This window comes from Microtus ochrogaster, chromosome 8 (genome assembly GCF_000317375.1).
Source record: "Microtus ochrogaster isolate Prairie Vole_2 chromosome 8, MicOch1.0, whole genome shotgun sequence".
In the NCBI taxonomy this organism is placed as follows: domain Eukaryota; kingdom Metazoa; phylum Chordata; class Mammalia; order Rodentia; family Cricetidae; genus Microtus; species Microtus ochrogaster.
This window is the reverse complement of record NC_022015.1, coordinates 72,518,894-72,529,737: the sequence shown is the minus strand read 5'-3', so window position 1 is coordinate 72,529,737 and position 10,844 is coordinate 72,518,894.

Here is a 10,844-nt window from a genome sequence, read left to right as displayed (position 1 = left end):
GAGACCAGCCTGGTCTGCAGAGCTAGTTCCAGGACAGGCTCCAAAGCCACAGAGAAACCCTGTCTCGAAAAACCAAAAAAAAAAAAAAATTAAATTTAATATACAAACTTTGAGATTTTGTTTTGTTTTGAGTAGCACAATCAAGGTTCTCACACTTGCCCCACACGGACTAGGTAGGTAATGAAGAAATATTTAGTAGCCAGGAAGCTACCTTTAATCTCAGCATTGGGGAGGCAGAGGCAGGTGGTGCTTTGTGAGGTTGCGGCCAGCTTGGTCTACATAGAGAGTTCTAGTACAGTGAAACCCTGCCTCAATCAATCAATCAATAAAATTAAAATCGAAATAAAATCAGATCATTTTCCTATCTCTTATAGAGACATGGAGTCAAAGAATATCTCTTAACACTGATGATGTCCACAGCAAGCTCTCTTTGGACATGTTGTGGGTCAGACCCTGTTGTAAGCAATTTCTGGATTCTGACCCATTTAATCACCACATTCCTACAAATTAGAAAAGGTGGCCTGGTCCAGCGTCCATATCAGCATGATGATAAATGGTACCTGGTACTCGGCTCAGTGTGGAAGGAGGTGGGACTGGGAGCTCTGGAGGGCACATTCCTGACTAAGTGGGGGCAGTGTCTCTAGACCATAATTTCCACATGGGAATGTAGGTCTGTTGCTTCTCCTCACAGCACCAAACCCTGGGGAGCCATGAGTGAGACATGACAGGCCTGCTGTCAAAGCAGGCAGTTCCTAGTGATTTCACATACACCCCAATACTTGTTTATTTCTATAGCACTATGAGATTATGTTCACCCTCCAACATACACCCCACTGTTTAGCCCAGTCCAACCAAATGTCTTTAGAAACCAAAAGAAGTAATGAACATTTCTCTGCCTAAAGGAATGTTCCAAAGAGTAGGCAAGATTTGTTTATTTATTATATATTTATTTATTTTTTTGTTTTTATTTTTTGTTTTGGTTTTTTGAGACAGGGTTTTTCAGTGTAGCCTTGGTTGTCCTGGAACTTGCTCTTGTAGACCAACTCATGGAGATCCACCTACCTCTGCCTCCCGAGTGCTGGGATTAAAGGCATGTTCAACCACCTCCTGGCCAAGATTCTTACTGAATAATTTTTTTTTTTTTTTTTTTTTTTGGTTTTTCGAGACAGGGTTTCTCTGTGGCTTTGGAGCCTGTCCTGGAACTAGCTCTGTAGACCACGCTGGTCTGGAACTCACAGAGATCCGCCTGCCTCTGCCTCCCGAGTGCTGGGATTAAAGGCGTGCGCCACTACCGCCCGGCTAATTTTTCTTTAAGATAAGGTCTGGCATATCCTGCTCTGGCCTTGAACTCCGTACGTAGTCAAGGTGACAATGAACTTTGGATTCTCCCGCCTCCACTTAGATTGTAAGTGTGTTCCCACACCAAGTGTGTGCATGGGATCAAATCCAGGGTTTCTTATGTGCTAGGCAAGCATTCTACCAACTGACTACATCCTCATTCTTATTTAAAGAAAGTACCACAAGTACCAATACCTATGATCATCTACAAGGACCAATGATCAATATCAAAAATATATAATGTACATGTTCTTATACATGTTACAGATAGATATGAACATTCATAAAGATGAATGTATGCAAGCATTTCTTGTCATAATATCAGCAGCAAAACGTTGAAAGAGAACTGATTGGTTAGACAAATGATGATAGAGCCACATAGTACACTACCAGGCTGGGTGTATAGTAGGATGTGCTGTGGTTAGCATACACCTGTCTGCCTAGTCTTCGTTGCTCACCCTCAGCCTTATTGGGCTACCAGTAAGCAGATCTTACTGATTTTGCACCTCAAGTACCTTTGTAAACTCTTGCTTTTTTTTTTTACAAATATAAAATATATAGTTACATACAAAGAATAATATAAGACCACATCCACTAGTTTGCATTCCCAACTGTTAATTTTTTATCTAGGTAGTTCTTTTCTCATCTTTTTATTTTTAAAACTGCCATCCCCCTTTAGTTCCCCTATTTCCCACTGTCGTGCTTTTGAAGTCAACTGAAAGGGTCTCTCATGGATATTCAGTCAATAAGAATGTATAGGATTACTTTCTATATATCTTAAAAATATGCACATATGCTGGGCGGTGGTGGCACGCGCCTTTAACCCCAGCGCTTGGGAAGCAGAGACAGGTGAATCTCTGTGAGTTCAAGGCCAGCCTGGTCTGCAGAGTGAATTTTAGGACAGGCTCAAAAGCTACAGAGAAACACTGTCTCGAAAAATAAAATAAAAAATTCACATGTGTATTTTATTTATGTTAATAAATAGTTAATAGTCTGCATTTTTATTTGCCCATGACAAACCATGCTGCCATGGACATCTCTGTCCCCATGTCTTTGTGTCTGTGTGCAAGAGCCTCTATGGGTTATATAATCAGAAGAGAAATTACTGGGCTATGGCGTGTTGCTTTATCAAGTTTATTGTATGCTTCCAAATTGCTTTCCATAAATGGCTGAATTACTTTCCTCCGCTGACATACAAGAGTATCACTTTTCTTAGTGTGACCTCTAATATTTCGTTGTTTTATTTTACATTAGCCTTACTTATTTGGTTTAATATTATTTCTATATTTAAGAAACAACTTGAATATCTTTTGTTAATTGCATATTTCTATATTTTACCCATATTCCTTTTTCTTTTCTTTCTTTCTTTTCTTTTTCTTTTTTTTCTTTTTTTTTTTTTAGATGGGGTTTTTCTGTGTAGTCTTGGCTGTCCTGGAACTTGCTCTGTAGACCAGGCTGGCCTCAAATGCATAGAGATCTGTAACATGACCGGTCTGCTTGTTTATGTTTCTGTCCTGCCCAGTTCCCCACAATTGTTTAGCCCCAAAGAAAATCACACATAGGTCTCCATAAATTATAAGCTGATTGGCCCAGCTCTAGCCTTTCACTGGCTATCTCTCACATCTTGATTGACCCCTTTTTTTGATATATGTTAGCCATGTGGCTCAGTACCTTTTTCAGTGAGGCAGATGACATCCTGCTGCTTAGGTGATCTGGGCAGGAGTGGGAGGAATCAATTTCCTCCTTCCCAGAATTCTCCTGTCCTCCTTGCATCATTTCTACTTCCTGTTTTGTTTTCCTGCCTATACTTCCTGCCTGGCCAATCAGCATTTACTTAAAACATGACTAACAGAATACAGACAATTCTCCCACACCAGACATCTACCTTCCTCTGCCCACAAGTGCTGATATTAAAGGCTTGTGTTAACATTGCCCAGCTGGAAGAATCCTTCTTTTGAATACTCAAAAAATCCTTTCTGTCTCTCAGCTGCACCTTGTCAGAGGTCAACGGTCCTCAAAGACTCTTGTGACACGTCTGTGGTGGCCTCCTTGTCTTCCACTTTGCTTTGCTTTAATCTTCTTTCCACATCAAAGCCTCCACTATCTCTAATAAGCCACTCTGACTATGCTGTTCCTAAATTCATCATATCTAAGAAAACTAAACAAAGTATCATATAAGACATGGCTGCCCCCCACCCCCTCTGCCAACTTTTAAAAGATTCGCCATGCCACAGATCTCTGTGAGTTCGAGACCAGCCTGGTCTACAAGAGCTAGTTCCAGGACAGGCTCCAAAACCACAGAGAAACCCTGTCTCAAAAAAAATAAATAAATAAAGATTCGCCATGCCAGATGTGACACCTTCCAATCCCTCACTATCTTCTGTGTGGACCATCATCTTTCCTGGTGCTTCATATGGACAGGGCTCTGACTGCTTGTCTTGAGAGGCGAAACAGCAGGCTGTGTAGGAGTGTATATTCTGAAGCCAGCCTACCTGGGTTTGAATGGTCTTTTTTGTTCTTAGGGAAGTTGCTTAACCCCTCCATGCCCCAGAGTTCTCATGTGGGAAATGAACATAGCGGCAGTGCTAGCCTCATTGGTTTGTATTAATCGAGTTAATACATACAAAGAGCTTGTAATAGTGTCTGGCAGCATCTAGTAAGTGCTCAATAAATCTTCATTGTGATGATCACTGTTATTAACTAGTTACTAATAGCTGTCATTTATTTATATCATTATGGATGACACTTGGCAGGAAGATGTACCCAAGGCAGAAACACCTGGACATCCCCAACTGAAGGTCTAGGAGTGACCCAGAAGTCACTCCTGGCTGGTGTCCCTGACAGGAATGTTCTTGTTCCTTGCTTATGTCCCTTGACCCTCCATCCCAGACACTCAACTTCTTGACAGAAACAGCTAGAAGTACAGGAAAACACATTGTATCAAAGGAGCCTGGGAGCATTCTTTGCTTTGTAAAACCCTGGGCTGCCACCACCCCAGTCATCTCCATCCCACTCACCAAGTCTGCCTTCACTCTTGAAGCAGGCTCTAAGTCTAGCGCTCAGTGGCATACTCCAAGGCTCTGGGCCAGAATTCCTCTGGAATCCAGTTTCCCCGTGTTGGGGGCTCACATGTCCCTCACCACCATAATGTTCTCTTTCTGAACTTTTCCAAGCACAAACTTTTTACTTTGTGTTCTCCTTATGACCTGGGCAGAAAGCAGCCAGGAGCAGAGAATTAGCATGATGTTTGTCTGATAGGGCAGAGCAAAAAATTGCTACGCCTGATTTTCTAGAGGCCCGGCTGCTGGCTTCGATCACAGTGAAGCACTTAAATGTGGACAGGTGTGAGAGTCAAGGATCAGTCTGGGGGATTCCTAGCCGCTCTGGTTCGGCAGAGCAAATGGGGAAACAACAGGTGTCTGCAGATGCACCAACCCCTGAGGCACTGTGCCCACAGCTCGCTCGGAAGTTTGAATTCTCATGAAATGGGTCCTTTTGTGATGCCCTCCCCGTCCCCACACACTGGTTCTCCATGGGGCTTCAGAAATTCTGCATCCTGAGGACTTCTGCCAACCTTGGTTACGGGTACTTGGAGGTTTGGTGCTACTCACTCGGGATTAGCTGCCCTTGGAACCAGAAATTCTGACATTTTTAGGCTGTTGGTTGATTATAGAACACTGCAGTCATCTCTTTGTATAGTAATTAAGGGGACTTGTTGGCTTGAGCACATGGTTAGGACCAACAGAACTGAAAGGACATTGGCCCACTGAATGGGGACCCCAAATCTAGGGTGCTCAGAGTCACTAAGATTTCTCTGAAAATATGGCATGCTCAGACTTGACAAGCAGACATATTATGGGAGGGAGAATTAATCTGACAACCCCCCAATACTGGAGTTAGAAATTGGGTTGGAGAACTCTGTAAAATAGGCATTTCCATTACTCTTGTCTAAGGTGGACAGGAGCCAGGGCCTACTAGATGAATCACACTTCGTGAGTTTTTCTAGCTCCTCTTACATTGTGGAGTGATGGCAAAACCCACTTAAGACTGACATGTCACCGTGTTGATCACCAGGCAGCGACAGACAGTTGCTCTTTAGTGAGGCTTAGAGGCAGACAAACTCAAAGGACAAATGCCAGCCACCAAAGGGAAGGAAGGAAGTAGAATACCTGGGTCTGCCGCACAGGGAAAGAAGGAAGTTGGATGAAGGTCACTGGAGGAAACAGCCTGAAAAAGAGTAGGTGAACAGCTACAAAGTTCATGTGTAAGGAAAGCTGCCTGTAGTATTATTATTCATAACTGCCAGACTGGAAATAATTCAAGTATCCATCAAAGGACAACTAAGTACCCCACAGAACAACTTTATCCTGGAATACAATACAACCATTAAAAACACTGGAGAAGATATAAATGTGCTGATACAAAAAAGATATCGTGAAATAAAGGGGGAAAAAACACAGTGTACCAAAGTATGCATATAATGCAATCTTTTCTGTGTTGTGTGCTTTCTTTTTAAGGTCAGACATGTAATGTTTACAAACATATTCTTGTATTGCATAGACAATATCTACAAGGAAGTACAGTTATTCTTTGACGGTGTTACAGCCTGCTAAACTCATGGTAAATTGAAAACATTGAGAGTGGAAAATGCATTTCCTACATCACAGTCTAGCCACACAGTTCACTGTAGAGCACTGCTTGTGTCTCCTGGCTGATGAGCTGCACCTTGCAGCCTCTGCCCAACGCCCACCAGAGAGTATTTTGTAGCATATTGCTAGGCCAGGAAAAGATCAAAATCCCAATGCTCACTGAATGTGTGTTGCATTGACACTGTCATAAAGTCTAAAGCCATTAAGTGGAACCATCGTAAGTCAGGACTATTTGCACAAACATGGTTGGCAGCATCTCCAGGATTGGATTATAAGGGAGGAATTAGGGAATTGTTACTTTCAACTTTGGAGTCTTTTTTATGGCTTGTCAAGTTTTTATACATACAGGTATTGTGCCTACATGTATGTCTGTGTACCATGTGGGTGCCTAGTATCCAAGAGGCCAGAAGAGGATGCTAGTGTCTCTGGAACTGGCTGCAAGCCGACCATGTGAGTGCAGAGAATCGAACCTGAGTCGGCTAGAAGAGCAGCAAACTGCTCTTAATCACCAAGCCATTTCTCTAGCCCCTCGGATTGACAATTTTATTTTTTTTTAAACTTTTGACAGTGACATTTGAAGATCTGCTCTTGGTATATAGGTATCTCATCAACTGCTGTCCTTTTTTAAAAAAATATTTATTTATTGTGTATACAATATTCTGTCTGTGTGTATGCCTGTAGGCCAGAAGAGGGCACCAGACCCCATTACAGATGGTTGTGAGCCACCATGTGGTTGCTGGGAATTGAACTCAGGACCTTTGGAAAAGCAGGCAATGCTCTTAACTGCTGAGCTATCTCTCCAGCCCTCAGATTGACAATTTTAAACAAGTTTTTACTTTAAAAAAAATTCTGTTTTAAAAAGACTTTGATGATTTTAGCAAGGTGAATTTCCTGATGTCCTGTATAGCAACAGGCCCTCTGTATCAGTGGATTCAGTTGTATGAAGTTGGGACTGGAGAGTGGCTCGGGGGTTAGAAGCACAGCCTGCTTTTCCTAGCCCCCATATGCTGGCTCATAATTGGCTGTAATCCAGTTCCAGGGGGTGCTGAGCCCTCTTCCCGCTTCTCTGAGCATCAGGCATATACATAGTGCACATACTTACATGAAAGCAAAACACTCATACATATCAGATGAAGATAAATATAAATTTTAAAAATTTTGTATGAGGATTGAAAATATTTTAGGAAAAAGAAACCTTTGTTCTGAATGTGTACAGACTTTTTGTCATCTTCTAAAATAATTTCATTGTTTTTTGTTTTTTTTTTTTTTGGTTTTTCGAGACAGGGTTTCTCTGTAGCTTTGGAGCCTGTCCTGGAACTCCCTTGGTAGACCAGGCTGGCCTCGAACTCTCGAACTCACAGAGATCCGCCTGCCTCTGCCTCCCAAGTGCTGGGATTACAGGCGTGCGCCACCACCGCCCGGCTAATTTCATTGTTTTAGGTATTGTAGTAGTAGGCCGCTTGTTGGTTCCCGGCTGTTCAGACCCAAAATAGTCACACAGAAACTGTATTAACTAAATCACTTCTCGGCCCATTAGCTCTAGCTTCTTATTGGCTAACTCTTACATATTAATTTAACCCATTTTTATTAATCTGTGTGGCCATGTGGCTGTGGCTTACTGGTTAAAGTTCTGGCATCTGTGTCCAGCAGGGCTACCTCTCCAGCAGGGCTACCTCTCCAGCAGACTCCGCCCTTCTTTCTCCCCACATTCATTTAAGTTCCCTCCTCCTCTCCCCCCCCCCCCTTAGTTCTTTCTGCCCTGCTCTGCTATGGGCTCAAAGTAGTTCTTTATTCATTAACCAATAAAAGCAACACATAGGCAGAAAGACCTCCCACACCAAGGTATTATAAATAATTTAGATGTAACCTAAAGTGCTATGTGCAGATAATACAAGAGACTTGAACAACTTTGGGTTTGGGGTCTGAGGGGATCCTGAGAAACTATTCAACTGGAAAGGTTTCCTCTTGCTTCTCTTTCTCCTTCCCCTCTCCCTTCCCCTCCCTCCCTGTTCTATCTACCTATCTCCCCTCTCTCTCTGCAGTGATGAGAATGGAATCCAGGGCCTCATACATGCTAGGTGAATGAATACTCTACCCCTGAACTATATCCACAGCCTTCACTGAGGGCAACTTTGCATTGTTAATTTACATTCTTTTCAAGCACACATAGAATATTTGAAAAAAAAAAAAAGCCTAGCAAGATTCAGGGAGATCCCGACAGAATGATAACAGCAAAGGATGTCTGGATGCTCTGTCTGTTCTCTAGTGTAAGAGACTCAGTAACAAGCAAAAGTATCATATTAAGTAATACTTAAATAACGCATATATACATGCCTTTTTAACAGAGGTAACAAAGGAAAAACTTGTGCTGGTGAATTTTCTCAGTTTTTTTCAGCTTTCACTTCTAATTATCATGACAGAACTCTTTGCTCCTGTGTTGAAATGCCTCTGAATAAATGATCAAGCTAATTTATATCTCACCTTTTTCCTTGAAGGACTGAAGCAGGACCGTTGCTTGTGAATGCAGTTTGGAGTCTGAAGAAACCCTCTCGCTGGTGGTTGTAATGCTCATTTACTACAGCGTGAAAATCCCCCCGGATCCTAGTGCATGCCCACAGTCGCCAACATCTGAAGAATCCTGTTTTTCTCTGGAGAAGCGTCCACACCTGCCAGTCACAATAATGCTTAGATATTGACAGGGACAGATGTCCAAGATAGCTTACGTGTGGGGTGGGGGGAAACCCCACACACAAACTACAGCCAGCTCCAGGGTAATCCAACTGCATTGGTAGATTATCTACTTATGCATATAGTTTAGGCACCAAGAAAGGAAGGAGGAGCCACAACTTTTGATATTCTTTATTTGTAATGCTGAAGATAAACCCAGGCCTTACACTAGGCAGGCAGGTACTTAACATTGGAGGGAGAGGAGGGAGATAAATAACCTTTTTGGATTTTTTTGGGGGGGGGGTTGTTTGTTTGTTTTGTTTTTCAAGACAGGGTTTCTCTGTGTAGCCTTGGTTGTCCTGGAACTAACTAACTCTGTAGACCAGGTTAGCCTCAAAGAATAACAATCCTTCTCAGAAGTGAAACTTGACAATGGTCTGGTCCATGGGGCTGCTCAGAAAAGTGATGCTCTTGTATGTCTCATTGGTATTGGAAAAAATAAACCTGTACAACCTGCCAAAAAAAAAAGAATAACAATCTTTTTGAGCAAATATATTTCTAAGAGAGCACAGTGGTCGTGAGTAGAGGAAGAGTGAAAACTTGGGCATTTTGCTTGTTTATTGCTTAGCACTTCTAAAAACCACTATTTCTTTTTATTTTATGTGCATGCATGTATGTCTGCATGCCACATATGTGCAGTGTCAGTGGAGGCTAGAAGAGGGTGTCATACTCTATTGAACTGGAGTTGCAGATGCTTGCACATGACCATATGAGTGCTGGGAACCAATCTGGGCCCTCTGGAAGAGCAGTAAGTGCTCTTAACCGCAGAGCCACCTCTCCAGCCCTGCTTAGCATTTTTAGTGTATACATAGGTGAGATGAGGGAACACAGCTAACTGCAGGCCTGAGATTATTTAAGCTCTATCTTCTATGATAGGAATTTCTGACTTCCGGCCCCACTGCCCACCCCCTTAATCTATCTGGGCTCAGTTGGCTTTCTGATTATTAAGACTCCAAACTCTGAGTTGGGAAAACTTGTCCATAGTCCCCACTACTCAGGAAGCTGAGACAGGAGTATTGATTGGCATGCTTAGGCAATATAGGAACCCCATCTCAGAAGAGAAAGAAAGGAAAATGGAAAGGGAAAAAAAGAGTATGTTCTCCATTTTTCTCTTTTGGCTTCCTGATCCCATAGAATTGACATCAACTTGGATCTTCTAATGAAACCTTACCACTTTTTCTTCTGAATGTTTTCTTGTGCATTTCTTTATATAAATGCCTTAAGAAGCTAGGTAAGTATTGTATGGTTGTTCTGTCTCTTTAAGAGACAAGCCACGCCCACTCCTTCCTCCATCCGCTGAGGCAGGCTGATCTTCAGCTTCTGGCCTGAGCTCGCTTTCTTTTCCATCTTCCTCTGGGAGAGGTAGCTTCGCTTCTGCCTCTTTCCCCACTTCTCCTCTTCCCCCCTTCTCTGTCTTTTTTTCCTCTTCTCTCTCTCTCTCTGCCTCCCCTTCACCCTTTCCCCCTCCATAACCCCCTGAATAAATATTCAACCTTACTCTGCATGTCGTGTCTATCCATGTCTCTGTCTCCTGCCCACCTGCCATGTGTCTCCCTGCCTGGGACCAGCCACTGCTCGAGGACCAGAGCCTGCTGCCTGCTGCCACATGGCTCTCTACCACCATTTGGGACCTATAGCATTTCTGCTACCTACTGCCACTGGGGATCTTGCAGCATTTTTTAAAAAATTATAAAAAGTATAAAATTTGTATGTAATCAATGAAATATTGAACACACAGAGTTTTCCAAAAGCTGTGTCTAGGAGCCAGAGAGTTAGCTCAACAGGAAAAAGCATTTGCCTCCAAAACCTGGTGACCCGAATTTAATCCCTACAGCCCATGTGAAATGCTGAGTCATGGCAAGCATCTGTAATCCTAGCACTCCTAGAGTGAGATAGAGTTCATGGACAAGGTAGCTTAGAGTATGCTGTGCAGCAGCAGAAATACGAGACCTTACTTCAACAAGGTGGAAGACAAGCACCCACCCAGGAAAGCTATCCTCTGACTTCTACAAACTCCATGGGATACGTATGCTCCAACCCCAAACACAGAGTGCTGTGATTAAATCTGAAGCAACAGCTGGGTATTGTACCACTTAATTGTAATCCTACACTCTTGAAGTGGAGATTAAG